This window comes from Ranitomeya variabilis, chromosome 2 (genome assembly GCF_051348905.1).
Source record: "Ranitomeya variabilis isolate aRanVar5 chromosome 2, aRanVar5.hap1, whole genome shotgun sequence".
NCBI classification, from domain to species: domain Eukaryota; kingdom Metazoa; phylum Chordata; class Amphibia; order Anura; family Dendrobatidae; genus Ranitomeya; species Ranitomeya variabilis.
The window spans coordinates 385,276,116-385,292,642 of record NC_135233.1 but is presented as its reverse complement, the minus strand read 5'-3'; the positions used below and the strand labels follow the sequence as shown (position 1 = coordinate 385,292,642).

The window sequence follows — 16,527 nt, the reverse complement described above, 5'->3', positions numbered from 1 at the left end:
TGTGATGAGGGAACAGCCGCCATCTTGGACGGGCCTACTAACACAGATTGGCGTGACTCCATTTTGTCTCCTGGTCACAGGTCTGCAGAGAGGAGTGCTCCTGGCCCCCACCTTTTCTAATGAACATAGTGCCTATTAGTATGGTAATCGGCTGAGCTCAGAGGAGATTGCAGAAGGTACTTCAAAGGTCAGTTAGGAAGCCACACCAGCAGGGGGCTTGGAAATGCTCAAGGGCTTAATTAAAGCACGCATGTCAAGGGGCCACTGGATACACATCTAGTATGGTCGTCCAGCCGAACCGTCTCTGACATGGAATCGTGAATTATGGACGCATCGTTCGAGGTAGCGGCTCATAAAAAATATTCCCCTCGTCCTAAAGAAATGGTGCATCTAATGGTGCGACTCCTGTATCCGTGGGAGGTCTGAAACCCGAGATATAGAGATCAGCCTCCCACAGGGACCGAATGGGTCCAGGTTTGATCCCAGTACGACCGGCAGAACAAACCACAGGCGCTGGTACTGCCCGTGTGCTGATCCGATCATCCTGAGAGCAGTTATCCCATTTATTAGATATTGGGACAAATATCGCAGGGAGGCAGAGGGGTGGAGATTGCTAAGCCCACCCAGCTACAGGGGGAGGGACACGGCAGGGTTAAGAGCTGGAACATGTGGAGAGTGACAGACACAGAAGATGACCAGCTAAGAAACAGGGCATGCCAGCCAGACGGGGGCAAGCACACGCTTTCTGGGGGCTGCCCGGCAACTAAAGTTTTGGACCTGCGGAACGCTGCGCCCCCCGGCTTCCACAAGCGACCTCTAACCTGGTAAAGTGACCTCCAGCTTTATACCTTAAGCCTTGTATCATTGTTGTTATATTGTACTCTGACTGTAACTCTTGATATATTGTGATTGTATATTTCTTGTAATTACCTAGTGCGCCCTTAAGGCAATTAAATCATAAATTAATTTTGGGCTGATCCTTTTACTCTGATTGCGAATCTTAGAATACCCAGTGTGGGTAACAGGGCAGTCCTTCCGGCGGCCATTTGCTCTAGGCGCAGTTCCCTTACTGACCTGAGAGACAAAGGGGGCGCCGGAGAGCTGTGCCTGTGTAGTGACGTCACGGATTGGTGACGTGGAAGGAAGGGGCTTCCTTCACAATACACTAAGATTACTATGCCTTTAAACAATTCTGGACTGCCCATATGATCATGTCATGTGTTTGGAAGCTTCAGAGTTTTAGCAACATCTCAGCTAATTAGAGATACACCTGTGGATATATTTTAATGCACACCTGAAACACACTGCTTCTTTGTGCAGCATTATGGGAAAGTGTAAAGAAATCAGCCAATATATCAGGAAGAGAATTGTGGACTGGCACATGTCTGGCTCATCCTTGGGTACAATTTCGAGATACCTGAAGGTGCCTCGTTCATCTATACAAACAATTATATGCAAGTACAAACAAGATGGGAATGTCCAGCCATCATACCGCTCAGGATGGAGATGGGTTCTGTGTCCCAGAGGTGAACGTGCTTTGGTCCAACTTGTGCATATCAACCCAAGGACAAAAGCAAAAGACCTTGTGAAGATGATGGCGGAAGCTGGTAAGTGTGTCAATATCTACAGTGACTATAAACATAAGGGTGAATGACCTCAGGGAGATCAAAACATCCAACACCGCGGAGACACCATCACGTGTTTCTCAACGCAGTGATCCAGAACACTGCCCCATCCCTTAAGGGAAATATGCAAATGCATGTAGAAAAGCTGCAGAGACACCATCATGTGTTTCTCAATGCAAGCAATAAATAGCCAGGTCTTTCACCGGGAAGGAACAACCACGGGAAGGGCAGCTGTTATGATCCTAGTGGCAAGGATCGCAAGTTTGACTAGCTAAGTAACTAAACCGACGACCAGCTCTGGGGAAGTGGTATCTGGATTGACCGCAACCTGATCCTATCCGCAAACAACTATAGGCAGCCGTGGAACGTTACCTGAAAATCCTAGACGTCTCTTCACGGCCTGAGAAACTACCTATTCCTAGAGGGAAAGTAAAGTCCTTACTTGCCTCAGAGAAATTACCCCAAAGATATAGAAAAGCCCCTCACAAATATTAACGGTGTGTTAAGGGGAAAGCACAAACGCAAAGATGAAATAGATTTAGCAAATGAGGCCCGCTAACACTAGATAGCAGAAAATAGGAAGGGAGCTGTGCGGTCAATAGAAAACCCTAAGCAAAATATCCACGCAGAGATTGCTCGAGCCCCCGCACCAACTAACGGTGCGGGGGAAGCAACTCCGTACCCCAGAGCTTACCAGCAGCAAGAACTCACATATTAGCAAGCTGGACTAAACTCATCATACACTGAAATCATATTGCAGACTGATGAGCAAAAAATAATCAAACAGAAACTTAGCTTCTCCAGAAGAGACTGAAAACGAAGATAATCAGGGGAGATCAGAATAGCACTGAATACATTGACAGCCGGCAACAAGTGGAGGTGAAGCAGAGCTAAATAGGAAACTCCCTAGTGCATAACGAGGCAGCTGATTCAGCCACAGATCCGCAGGATAACAAACAAAGCCACCAGGGGGAGCCCAAAAACAAAACTCACACAATACCACCTGTGACCACAAGAGGGAGCCCGAAAACAGAGTTCACAACAGTACCCCCCCCCCTTGAGGAGGGGGTCACCGAACCCTCATCAAAAACCCCCAGGGCGATCAGGGTGAGCCACATGGAAGGCACGAACCAAATCAGCCGCATGAACATCAGAGGCGACAACCCAGGAATTATCCTCCTGACCATAGCCCTTCCACTTAACTAAATACTGAAGCCTCCGTCTAGAAATACGAGAATCCAAGATCTTCTCCACCACGTATTCCAATTCTCCCTCAACCAGCACAGGGGCAGGAGGCTCAACCGAAGGAACCACAGGCACCACATACCTCCGCAACAACGACCGATGGAACACATTATGAATAGCAAACGATGCTGGGAGGTCCAAACGAAATGACACAGGGTTAAGGACTTCCAAAATCTTATAAGGACCGATAAACCGAGGCTTGAACTTGGGAGAGGAGACCTTCATAGGAACAAAGCGAGAAGACAACCACACCAAGTCCCCAACGCGAAGTCGGGGACCCACACAGCGACGGCGGTTGGCAAAGCGCTGAGCCTTCTCTTGTGACAGCTTCAAATTGTCCACCACATGATCCCAAATCTGATGCAACCTATCCACCACAAGATCCACTCCAGGACAGTCAGAAGGCTCCACCTGACCTGAGGAAAAACGAGGATGAAACCCCGAATTACAAAAAAAAGGCGAAACCAAAGTAGCAGAACTAGCCCGATTATTAAGGGCAAATTCGGCCAATGGCAAAAAAGCCACCCAGTCGTCCTGATCAGCAGAAACAAAACATCTTAAATAGGTTTCCAAGGTCTGATTAGTTCGCTCGGTCTGGCCATTCGTCTGAGGATGGAAGGCCGACGAAAAAGACAAATCAATGCCCATCTTAGCACAAAAGGTCCGCCAAAATCTAGACACAAACTGGGATCCTCTGTCGGAAACAATATTCTCAGGGATCCCGTGCAAACGAACCACATTTGGAAAAAACAGCGGAACCAACTCGGAGGAGGAAGGCAACTTAGGCAAGGGCACCAAATGGACCATCTTAGAAAAACGATCACACACCACCCAGATGACAGACATTCTCTGCGAGACAGGGAGATCTGAAATAAAATCCATGGAAATGTGCGTCCAAGGCCTCTTCGGGACAGGCAAAGGTAACAGCAAACCACTGGCACAAGAACAGCAAGGCTTAGCCCGAGCACAAATTCCACAAGACTGCACAAAGGAACGCACATCCCGCGACAAGGAAGGCCACCAAAAGGACCTGGCCACCAAATCTCTGGTACCAAATATTCCAGGATGGTCTGCCAACACCGAAGAATGAACCTCGGAAATAACTCTGTTGGTCCATCTATCTGGGACAAACAGTCTCTCCGGTGGACAACGGTCAGGTCTATCCGCCTGAAACTCCTGCAGCACTCGTCGCAAATCTGGGGAGATGGCAGACAAAATCACCCCTTCTCTGAGGATACCGGCCGGCTCAGAATCTCCAGGAGAGTCAGGCACAAAACTCCTAGAAAGAGCATCAGCCTTCACATTCTTCGAACCAGGCAGGTACGAGACCACGAAATCAAAACGAGAGAAAAACAACGACCAACGAGCCTGTCTAGGATTCAGCCGCTTGACTGACTCGAGATAAATCAGATTTTTGTGATCAGTCAAGACCACCACACGATGCTTAGCTCCCTCGAGCCAATGTTGCCACTCCTCAAATGCCCACTTCATAGCCAACAACTCCCGATTACCGACATCATAATTCCGCTCGGCAGGCGAAAACTTTCTTGAAAAAAAAGCACATGGCTTCATCACAGAGCCATCAGAGCTTCTCTGCGACAAAACAGCCCCCGCTCCAATCTCAGAAGCATCAACCTCGACCTGGAAAGGAAGAGAGACATCTGGCTGACATAAGACCGGAGCCGAGGAAAACCGGCGCTTCAGCTCCCGAAAGGCCTCCACAGCCGCAGGAGACCAATTAGTAACATCAGAACCCTTCTTGGTCAAATCCGTCAAAGGCTTAACAACACCAGAAAAATTAGCGATGAAGCGACGGTAAAAATTAGCAAAACCCAAGAACTTCTGAAGACTCTTAACAGATGTAGGCTGAGTCCAGTCATGAATAGCCTGAACCTTGACTGGGTCCATCTCAATAGTAGAAGGGGAAAAAATGAAACCCAAAAAAGAAACCTTCTGGACTCCAAAAAGACATTGAGCCCTTCACAAATAAAGCATTGGCACGCAGGACCTGAAACACCATCCTGACCTGCTTAACATGGGACTCCCAATCATCAGAAAAAAACAGAATATCATCCAGATACACAATCATAAATTTATCCAGATACTCGCAGAAGATGTCGTGCATGAAGGACTGAAAGACAGAAGGAGCGTTAGAAAGTCCAAAAGGCATCACCAAGTACTCGAAATGGCCTTCGGGCGTATTAAATGCAGTTTTCCATTCATCACCCTGCTTAATACGCACAAGGTTATACGCACCACGAAGATCTATCTTGGTGAACCAACTAGACCCCCTAATGCGGGCAAACAGATCAGATAACAATGGCAAAGGATACTGAAATTTGACCGTGATTTTATTTAGAAGGCGATAATCAATACAAGGTCTCAGGGAACCATCTTTCTTAGCCACAAAAAAGAATCCCGCACCCAGAGGGGAGGAGGAGGGGCGAATAAGTCCTTTCTCCAAAGACTCCTTTATATAACTCCGCATAGCAGCATGCTCCGGCACTGACAAATTGAAATGTCGTCCCTTAGGAAACTTACTACCAGGAATCAAATTTATAGCACAATCACAATCCCTATGAGGAGGTAGAGAACTGAGTTTGGGCTCATCAAATACATCCTGGTAATCTGACAAAAACGCAGGGACCTCATAAGGAGTGGATGAAGCAATTGACACCACAGGAGCATCGCCATGAATTCCCTGGCAACCCCAACTTGACACAGACATTGCTTTCCAATCCAGGACCGGATTATGAGTCTGCAACCATGGCAGACCCAACACGACAACATCATGCAAATTATGCAGAACAAGAAAGCGAATCACCTCCTGATGAACAGGAGTCATGCACATGGTCACTTGCGTCCAGTACTGAGGTTTATTCATAGCCAATGGTGTAGCATCAATACCCCTTAGTGGAATAGGGAATTTTAAAGGCTCCAAAACAAAACCACAGCGCCGGGCAAATGACAAATCCATCAGGCTCAGGGCAGCACCTGAATCTACAAAAGCCATAACCGGGTAAGATGACAGGGAACAAATCAGGGTAACAGACAAAATGAACTTAGGCTGTAAAGTACCGATGGTGACAGATTTATCAATCTTTTTTGTGCACTTAGAGCATGCTGAGATAACATGAGCTGAGTCACCACAATAAAAGCACAACCCATTTTGCCGTCTATAATTTTGCCGTTCACTTCTGGTCAGAATTCTATCACATTGCATAGACTCAGGTGTCTGTTCAGAAGACACCGCCAAATGGTGCGCAGGTTTGCGCTCCCGCAAACGCCGATCAATCTGAATGGCCAGTGTCATTGACTCATTCAGACCTGCAGGCGTAGGGAACCCCACCATGACATTCTTAATGGCTTCAGAAAGACCCTTTCTGAAATTTGCAGCCAGGGCACACTCATTCCATTGAGTAAGCACCAACCATTTCCGAAATTTCTGGCAATACACCTCTGCTTCATCTTGCCCCTGAGAGAGGGCCAACAAAGCTTTTTCAGCCTGGTTCTCAAGATTAGGTTCCTCATAGAGCAATCCAAGGGCCAGAAAAAACGCATCCACACTGAGCAATGCAGGATCCCCTGGCGCCAATGCGAAGGCCCAATCTTGAGGGTCGCCGCGCAAGAAAGAAATAATAATCTTAACTTGCTGAACGGAATCACCAGAGGAACGAGGTTTCAAATAAAGAAACAATTTACAATTGTTCTTAAAATTCAGGAACCTAGATCTATCTCCAGAAAACAACTCCGGAATAGGTATTCTAGGCTCTGACATAGGACTGTGAACAACAAAATCCTGAATACTTTGTACCCTTGCAGCAAGATGATCTACACTGGAGGCCAAACTCTGGATATCCATGTCAGCAGCTGAACTCAGAGCCACACCAAGATTAAGAGGAGGAGAGAAGCTAGACACACAGCAGCTAGACACACGGCAGAAAAAAAAAAAAAAAATCCTTAAGGCTTCTCTTCTCCTTCTTCTGCCATGCAATTAACACTTTATGGGCCGGCTGTACTGTTATGATCCTAGTGGCAAGGATCGCAAGTTTGACTAGCTAAGTAACTAAACAGACGACCAGCTCTGGGGAAGTGGTATCTGGATTGACCGCAACCTGATCCTATCCGCAAACAACTATAGGCAGCCGTGGAACGTTACCTGAAAATCCTAGACGTCTCTTCACGGCCTGAGAAACTACCTATTCCTAGAGGGAAAGTAAAGTCCTTACTTGCCTCAGAGAAATGACCCCAAAGATATAGAAAAGCCCCCCACCCCACAAATATTAACGGTGAGTTAAGGGGAAAGCACAAACGCAAAGATGAAATAGATTTAGCAAATGAGGCCCGCTAACACTAGATAGCAGAAAATAGGAAGGGAGCTGTGCGGTCAATAGAAAACCCTAAGCAAAATATCCACGCAGAGATTGCTCGAGCCCCCGCACCAACTAACGGTGCGGGGGAAGCAACTCCGTACCCCAGAGCTTACCAGCAGCAAGAACTCACATATTAGCAAGCTGGACTAAACTCATCATACACTGAAATCATATTGCAGACTGATGAGCAAAAAATAATCAAACAGAAACTTAGCTTCTCCAGAAGAGACTGAAAACGAAGATAATCAGGGGAGATCAGAATAGCACTGAATACATTGACAGCCGGCAACAAGTGGAGGTGAAGCAGAGCTAAATAGGAAACTCCCTAGTGCATAACGAGGCAGCTGATTCAGCCACAGATCCGCAGGATAACAAACAAAGCCACCAGGGGGAGCCCAAAAACAAAACTCACACAATACCACCTGTGACCACAAGATGGAGCCCGAAAACAGAGTTCACAACAGGCAGCATCCAATAAAGGAAAACCACCTATGCCAAAACATTGTATCCATCCACAGACAGCTGTTTCGGGGTATTTGCCCCTCATCAGTGTGGAGTAGGAAACTGGCTATTAGGAGCAGTGCCTGGTGAAAAGACTATAAACATAAGGGTGAATGACCTCGGGGAGATCAAAACATCCAACACCGCGGAGACACCATCACGTGTTTCTCAACGCAGTGATCCAGAACACTGCCCCCATCCCCTTTCACCAGGCACTGCTCCTAATAGCCAGTCTCCTACTCCACACTGATGAGGGGCAAATACCCCAAAACAGCTGTCTGTGGATCGATACCATGTTTTGGTATAGGTGGTTTTCCTTTATTGGATGCTGCCCTTCCCGTGGTTGTTCCTTCCCGGTGAAAGACCTGGCTATTTATTGCTTGCATTGAGAAACACGTGATGGTGTCTCCGCAGCTATTCTACATGCATTTTCATATTTCCCTTAAGGGATGGGGGCAGTGTTCTGGATCACTGCGTTGAGAAACACGTGATGGTGTCTCCGCGGTGTTGGATGTTTTGATCTCCCCGAGGTCATTCACCCTTATGTTTATAGTCTTTTCACCAGGCACTGCTCTTAATAGCCAGTTTCCTACTCCACACTGATGAGGGGCAAATACCCCGAAACAGCTGTCTGTGGATGGATACCATGTTTTGGTATAGGTGGTTTTCCTTTATTGGATGCTGCCCTTCCCCTGGTTGTTCCTTCCCGGTGAAAGACCAGGCTATTTATTGCTTGCGTTGAGAAACACGTGATGGTGTCTCCGCAGCTATTCTACATGAATATCTACAATGAAACGAGTACTGTATCAACATTGGCTGAAAGGCCACTCTGCCAGGAAGAAGCAATTACTCCAAAAGAAACACAAAGCCAGATTAATGTTTGCAAATGCAAACAGGAACAAAGACCTTAGTTTTTGGAGACACGTACTGTGGTCTGATGAAACTAAAATTTAACTTTTAGGGCATAATGACCATTGTTACATTTGGAGGAAAAAGGGAGAAGCTTGAAAGCCTAAGAACACCATCCCAACTGTGAAACACGGGGTGGCAGCATTATGTTGTGGGGTAGTTTTGCTGCAGGAGGGACTGGTGCACTTCACAAAATAGATGACATCATGAGAAAAGACAATTATGTGGCAACACAGAAGCAACATCTCAAGACATCAGCCAGGAAGTTAAAGCTTGGGCAGAAATGGGTCTTCCAAATGGACAATGACCCGAAGGATACTGCCAAAATGATAGCAAAGTGGCTTAAGGATAACAAAGTCAATGTTTTGGAGTGGCCATCACAAAGCCCTGATCTCACTCCTATTGAAAATTTATGGGCAAAACTGAAAAGGAAGGTGCGAGCAAGGTGACCTACAAACACAAGTTTTTTCAGGAGGAATAGGCCCAAATTCCAACCAACTATTGTGAGAAGCTTGTGGAAGGGAATCCCTAACGTTTGACCCAAGCCTTTCAGTTTAAGGGCAATGTTTCCAAATACTAATGAAATGTATATAAACTTTTGACTTTGCAGTACGTAATAAAAATGCCTTAAAACATTCTCTCTCTCATTATTCTGGCATTTGGCAAATAATTATGGTAATCCTAATTGACCTACAATGGGAAAGGTTTATTCTGATTTAATTTCAGATAATGAAAAAAAACATGCAAATGTGTCTTTTTATATAGTGCATGTAAACTTCTGGTTTCAACTTATATACGCCTAGGTTGTAATCCCCCACACAACCTGGGGTCAGAAGTTTTCCAACGGTTTCTGGTGTTTAGGTATAGATGGATAAACTCTAATAAAATGACCCTTTTTGACACAGTAAAAGCACCCCCCTGTCTTGTGGCGAATTGTAAGAGACCCATAACGAGGACAAGCCTTCCCTAACTGCATAGGTTATTCAGAGCACATGGGAAGAACGTCCATCCTAGGAAGAACCACAGGGAGTGGGGTCACTACAGGTCTATCCATGAGGTATCTGTCTATACATATGGCAAGAGCCATGGCGGCCTCCAACAACACTGGAATTTCATACAGCACCAATGCGTCTTAAAACCATTCAGACAGGCCCTTACAAAACTGAATCCTAAGGGCAGGATCATTCCACTGGGTGTCAGTGGCCCATCTATGGAATTCTGAACAAAATTCCTCTGTGGGTCAGTCTCCCTGCTCGATCTTACATCGTTTAGATTCCGCAAGGGAGACTCAGTCCAGATCATAAGCTAGGCCAAGAGCCATGAAAAATCCATCATCCGACTGGAGTGACAATGAGTAGAATGGGCGTGACAATGCCCAGGATTGAGGGTCTTCTTGAAGGAGGGAAAAAATCCCCACTCTCTGTACCTCACTCCCAGATGACCGTGAACAAAGCATGAGATAGAGCTTACAGGCTTCCCAGAATGCAACAAATTTATCCCAACCCCCTGAAAACCTATCCGGGAGCGCCACTTTAGGTTCTGGTCCAGCTGTCTGGTATGAAGAAACCTTAGACTGTAGGTCTGATAGCTCATGAGACAAACCCTGCAGCTGTCTTGCAACGTTAATGTCGGGATCCATGTCAAGATCTAAAAATGTGGGGCTTGTGAAAAGGAAGGGGGGCCTCAAAGCTTCCCTGGGACCCTAACTATCCCTGTCTCGGGGATACTCTTGATGATAGAGAGGCTCGAGTCTCCTTGGATGCCCTAAGCTGTCCCCTCCCCCAGGAGTCCCGAGACAGATATTTTAGTGTATAAATACATAACCGGGATAACAAAAAAGCAACTTACATACAAAAACACTTATCAAGAATAGGGAGGAATATGGGGAAGGATAGGCTCCAACCAGCATACAAAGAGTCATTAACCTCTTCAGTGCCAAAGGAAAAGAATTCTGTTTAACATGAGGAACAAAACACATAGGCTAAATGAAAGACTGCGATTCCCAATGATCGCTTGTACCCAGACCTCCCAGGAGGACGTGATACTGTTATGGACTAACCTGGTTTGGAATAGTGATATTGCAACCACTAGGGGCAGCACCGGCAGGTAGCATAGTCTAGGATAGCCAAGGAATCGGTACACAGGAACCCCAATGTAGCTTGAAGCAATAAACAGGACCTGTAGTCAAGGAAGCCAGATGTCGTTACCAGGAGCAGCAGTGTTGTTTGAAGGAATAGCAGGTGGAAGGAAGCTTGAATAGAGGCAGGTAGGTCAATAATCACACAAGGAAAGGAGAGCCAAGCCAGGTTTAAATAGGGTGTGCAATCAGGATGAGCCAATCAGGAACTCAGGGTGGTAACCAACAGGAAACTCAGTAGGGAGTATCAGCAACAACATATGGTAGTTACAAGTATTTGGGTTAGCACAGAACTGGTCAGCGAGCTGAATAGCTCAGAGGGAAGAGCTGTTGTGTGCTGCACAGGAGTTGCTGGGTTTGAATCCTGACAGAGACACTTGTGACAACTTTGCTGCCATCTATTAGCTATTGTGATATTATATTTTTATGTATTGTAGCTGTAATTTCCCATCATGCCTCTCTCTCTCTAACTCCTCCTATCTTCTTTCCTCACATCCTGTTCTTTCTGGTCAGTGCCATCTTGGCAGAAATGTGCATCAGAGCCGGAGAGAGTATTGCCCTGTAACCTGTTTCCTCTATCCTCCATCTTCTATCCCTCATCTGTGTCCCTAGATCTTCCCTAAACATCTCTACCTCATCATTTGACAAAGTACAGTCAATAAACTACCTAAAAGTGTGTCCACTACATCTTCCTTCCAAGATTAATAACATGCAGCTCGTTAAGCAAGAGAAGAGACTATAGCGAGTAACTTATCTACCCTTGCTTGTACAGAGATCCATGGTCACATCCTTTTCACCTACCTACATCTGTGACAGAATATAGACAATTATCACATGGGTGGTGGAGGTGGTGGGATCTCCCTGTAGGTCATACATGGGACAATGCCATATTTGTAACTCAATTATTTGTTGCTGAGTGGCACTGTGGCCTGAGACACTGGGAAAAGTTGTGTCTGGCAGCGATGACCTCCCTTGCGTCCTGAATAGTGATGAGTGAATTTGTTCAGAAAATGATCACCAAACATAAATTCGACACGAATATGGCACATTCGGATTCCTGATTGGAAACACCAGCAAAATTGTATAACATCGGGGAAATAAAAAAAATCGGTAACATTCGTTAATAGTGCAGGAAAATATTTGTGTTGCTACAAAAGAATTTTCAGCACTTTAGCAATGATAATGGTGGTGTATCATGAGCGTTTGGCACGTTTGATGGGGGAGGGGGTTTGCAGAGCTCAGAGGCGTGTAAACTGTCTTTTTTTTCCCCTAACTTGGTGTGTGCATTTTGCGGCTAGCCAATCAGGGCGCAGGAAACACCCACAATGTCCTGACACAACAGCTTGTGTTATTTGGCTGCTGAAATCACATGTCCCTCTCCATATAAATAGCGGACATCTTGTTTTAGCACCACTTTGACACTGTAACAGCGCAGAAAGGCTGCTCCTGATGCAGGCACTGTTAGCAGCAAGATTTTAGCTAGTTAGATGGTTGTATATCAGTCAGATAGTATAGCTAGCTAGTGTCCAGTGTGACTGTTAAAACTTACCTTCCAGCACTTTTTTTTTTTTTTTTGGGGGGGGGGGCATTACTGAGGTCCACAGACAAAGCCAGCAGAGCACATGTCCTACAAGTGTGACTGCAAGAAGAGAAAAAAACTTGAGGGATATATTGGTGGGGAACCAATATGTGGCAAAGGAACCTAGGGTATTTTGGACTGGTAAAGGCAAATAGGGATTTTATCCATGTGGCTATTGTCTAGCATGCTGGAACCATGTGCGTGTATGTCAATTACCATGGCTGATGGTTAAAGGGAATTTAAGGTCACTGAATATATTTCATGCAGTACTACGCATGTCATTTATATGACAAAGTGTACGTGCAGTAAATTTCATATTGGTCTCACATCACGTGAGCTTCGTGTTCGCACATGCGAACATTTTAGGGCTTGTGCACACGCTGCGGATTCCATTGCGGAATTTTCCACAGCGGATTTGATAAATCCGCAGTGCAAAACCGCTGCGGTTTTTACTGCGGATTTATCGTGGTTTCTATTACGGTTTCCTCTGTGGGTTTTCACCTGCAGATTTCTATTGGAGCAGGTGTAAACCCGCAGCGGAATCTGCACAAAGAATTGACATGCTACGGAAAATAAACCGCTGCGTTTCCGCGCGTTTTTTTCCGCAGCATGTGCACTGTGGGTTTCATTTCCCTTAGCTTTACATGGTACTGTAAATGCATGGGAAACCGCTGCGGATCCGCAGCTGCGGAAACGCTGCGGATCCGCAGCAAAATCCGCAGCGTGTGCACATACCCTTAGGGATATCATGGCCGCAGGCGTGGTGAATGACGTTGCTTCTTTAAAGACTATTCTTCGCCACTTCAGGTCACACCATAAATGCAATCCTAAAAACCTTAAGGTACTTTGCATTGACAGAGTAAGGTGTGGCATTAGGGATGGCGATTTAAAATGCACTTTGGCACAACTTGAGTGCCGGAGGATAACTGTTCTGGATACCATGACCCCTGTGGATTTACATGAGCAATTGAGCTTTTCCTCCTTTTTATAGGTTATGTATGTTATATTGCTGTTTCCCTATATTTAGATTTTAATTTGTGTGTCTTTTTCCTTTCTATTTTTTATTGATCTAGCTTATTTTCATCTTGTATTCATCTACTACCTCATTCACTGGTTCTTGAAAAGTCTGAATAATGCTGTTCCAATCTTGGAGAAGTGGCACTCTTAAAATGACGACTGAATCAATTATCCTTTTGAATAGGATTTGGGAGCCCGCGACTCAATACTGACCTCATGTCAGGATATATATGGTTTTGTGTTTCAATACATATTTTTTTGTTGTTTGTTTATTTTTCTTTTATACACATTGTAAAAAAACACAAACAATGAGAACACTAATGGTGATATACACTCACTGGCCACTTTATTAGGTACACCTGTCCAACTTCTTGTTAACACTTAATTTCTAATCAGCCAATCACATGGCGGCAAATCAGTGCATTTAGGCATGTAGACATGGTCAAGACAATCTCCTGCAGTTCAAACCGAGCATCAGTATGGGGAAGAAAGGTGATTTGAGTGCCTTTGAACGTGGCATGGTTGTTGGTGCCAGAAGGGCTGGTCTGAGTATTTCAGAAACTGCTGATCTACTGGGATTTTCACGCACAACCATCTCTAGGGTTTACAGAGAATGGTCCGAAAAAGAAAAAAAATCCAGTGAGCGGCAGTTCTGTGGGCGGAAATGCCTTGTTGATGCCAGAGGTCAGAGGAGAATGGGCAGACTGGTTCGAGCTGATAGAAAGGCAACAGTGACTCAAATCGCCACCCGTTACAACCAAGGTAGGCCTAAGAGCATCTCTGAACGCACAGTGCGTCGAACTTTGAGGCAGATGGGCTACAGCAGCAGAAGACCACACCGGGTACCACTCCTTTCAGCTAAGAACAGGAAACTGAGGCTACAATTTGTACAAGCTCATCGAAATTGGACAGTAGAAGATTGGAAAAACGTTGCTTGGTCTGATGAGTCTCGATTTCTGCTGCGACATTCGGATGGTAGGGTCAGAATTTGGCGTAAACAACATGAAAGCATGGATCCATCCTGCCTTGTATGGAGCATCTTTGGGATGTGCAGCCGACAAATCTGCGGCAACTGTGTGATGCCATCATGTCAATATGGACCAAAATCTCTGAGGAATGCTTCCAGCACCTTGTTGAATCTATGCCACGAAGAATTGAGGCAGTTCTGAAGGCAAAAGGGGGTCCAACCCGTTACTAGCATGGTGTACCTAATAAAGTGGCCGGTGAGTGTACATGTGTGTATAATCGCCACACAGGCTTTTGTTATGATATGCGAGATTCCATATTAGCGTTTGGGGCCCATATGGGTTAAAAGAGAATGTGTTATTTAGTTCCCACTGTTTTATATACTATATATTTATTTACTAGTGATGGGTGAGCACTAAAATGCTTGGAATACTCAGGTACTCGACCCGAGCAATGAGCCCAATGTAAGTCTATGGGAGACCTGAGTATTTTTACCGTGATCCCCCGGGGGTCCTTTTAAGGTCTAAAAACGTCAGAAAATGATGGAAACACTGCAGAAATGACATAGGAACATCATGGGGATCGCCCTTGGAAGCATTCCTGACTCCTAGCTGAAAGCAATGTTGTCAGAGCTTCATGCCATTTTTACAGGTGCACCAAATAACATACAAAAATGAAACCAAAATTGATTTTGCTGGGAAATATGTTAAGGTACATCCTTTCCAGGCTCATGACTTGTATATAAGGCAAAATAATTTACCCCAGACCAAAATGTTCCTTCACCACTTGGGATATGTTCACACGCAGAGTTTTTAGTTTCAATATGTTTATTTGAAAGTTTTTCTATACAACATAACAGAATATAAATGCTCCTCTAAACACAAGAGACAGCAGATTTTTGAAAAGTACAATATTTGTAAAGGGGAGGAGTCAATTTAACATAGGATGAAACAAATATAAAGACTTAATAGATACAATACAAAACGGACACGGTGTACTACAAAACAGACAGTACAGACAAGGGAAAAAGACACGATGACCACGAACTTCACTACTGTGTACATCGCTACATAAGTAACACATAGAGGGGGAGAGTGATATAGATCAAGACCCATACGCACACAGGTTTCAGGCGGGCGAGAGCGTCTGGGGCAGTAGAGATTTTACACATAGAAGAGTGTCTCCAGGTCTCAGGAGGTCACCATATAGCAAGAATTAACAAGATTAATCTCTTATCCGTGCACTTATAAATATTTACGGAGATAGCGAGAGGGCACGAGCTAGAAGAGCGCCAGAGCCAAGGCTCATCCAAGGACCCCAGGTCTTAAAAAAAACATCCCACTCATCATTCCTGGTAGCCTGGATTCGTTCGCATAATAAGATCTCGTCTACTCTACCTCTGACTAGTGAGACAGACAATGATGGGGTTCTCCACTTGGTGGCAATATGAATTTTGGTAGCCATACATATAGTGGTCACCAATTTCTGTAGACATTTTGGAAACCCAGGGTGTTTGTTGCCCAACAAGAAAACAGTGGGATCCATGGGGATGGTTTTGCCAAAAATTTGTTCGACGATCAATTTGACTTCCCTCCATAGAGCCTCGACTGCTGGACACTTCCACCAGATGTGTAGAAAGTCACCCGGGACCGTACAACCCCTGAACCAGTTTTCAGTGATGTGAGGAAATATGGCATGGAGTTTTGTTGGAACAAGATATGTTCTATGTAGAACTTTAAGTGATGTTTCGGTCAATGACGTCTGATGACTGCCTTTTGATAACGTGTCACAACAAGCGTGCCAAGTCTCTATGGGCATAGTGAGTCCCAGATCCTTTTCCCACTGTAACATGTATTTTAATTTGCCATCTACGTGTGGTTTGTTGAACATAGAGTATAGGAGGGAAATCATTCCATTACCCATAGGATCGTCAATACACCTCTGTTCAAAATTAGTTGGACTGAACGGAATCCCACAAGGTGAATTCCGCCCGGCGAAGTGAAAAACCTGGTTTATGCGTAGGGTTTCTTTAGATGGTGGTTCATATCGCTGGACAAATTCCTGTCTGGTGAGTAATAGATTAAACGGAGAACAAAGATGTTTCAAAATGAAGATTCCTTTCTGGAACCACCAGGTAAAGTGTGCTGTCTCTAACCCCGGAGTGAACATAGGGTT

The 16,527-nt window shown here is 45.2% G+C and overlaps 1 protein-coding gene across 1 annotated transcript in view; it reads right to left on the bottom strand.

Moving 5' to 3' along the window:
* The window catches only part of LOC143806204 (major histocompatibility complex class I-related protein 1-like), an 81,783-nt gene extending 70,846 nt beyond the window's left edge, over positions 1-10,937 (bottom strand). Inside the window, exon 1 of the mRNA XM_077286328.1 lies at positions 10,713-10,937. The gene's annotated coding sequence lies outside the window, so the exon portion shown is untranslated. The remainder of the gene's footprint in view (positions 1-10,712) is intronic.
* Between the last annotated feature and the right edge of the window lie 5,590 nt (positions 10,938-16,527).